The following is a 360-nucleotide window of genomic DNA, read 5'->3' as shown; positions in this document are numbered from 1 at the left end:
ACGCCTATGTAATAAATGAATGGCCCCACACTCTGCCAGAGGAGCAGCAAACGCACATACATGCATAATGTATATCATATTCACTATACACAATATGCAATACACACGCACACGCCCCTGTTGGAGGAGGGAGTGAAGCTGGTCCATCATAACACACAAGCACACACTCGCACAGACATACAATCATGCATCCCTGCACTTTGACGTTCGCAATCGATACTCCCCTCTGAAGACATCCCTGCTTTTCCCCCCATCCTCCCGCCCCAACACCATCCCCCCCCCAGAGAAAGGAAGACTCCTAATGACTTTCCTCTCTCTCTCTCTCCCTCCTCTCTCCCTCCTCTCCCCCCGTCCTCCTAC

General features: G+C 51.7%; 1 protein-coding gene across 1 annotated transcript in view; it reads right to left on the bottom strand.

Moving 5' to 3' along the window:
* The window catches only part of VOLCADRAFT_117842 (uncharacterized protein), a gene marked incomplete at both ends in the record, with an annotated part of 8,421 nt that overhangs the window by 5,889 nt on the left and 2,172 nt on the right, over positions 1-360 (bottom strand). The gene's annotated exons all lie outside the window — the stretch shown is intronic.

The sequence above is a fragment of the Volvox carteri genome, assembly GCF_000143455.1.
Source record: "Volvox carteri f. nagariensis unplaced genomic scaffold VOLCAscaffold_23, whole genome shotgun sequence".
NCBI classification, from domain to species: Eukaryota; Viridiplantae; Chlorophyta; class Chlorophyceae; order Chlamydomonadales; family Volvocaceae; genus Volvox; species Volvox carteri.
This window is presented reverse-complemented; position numbering and strand designations above follow the sequence as displayed.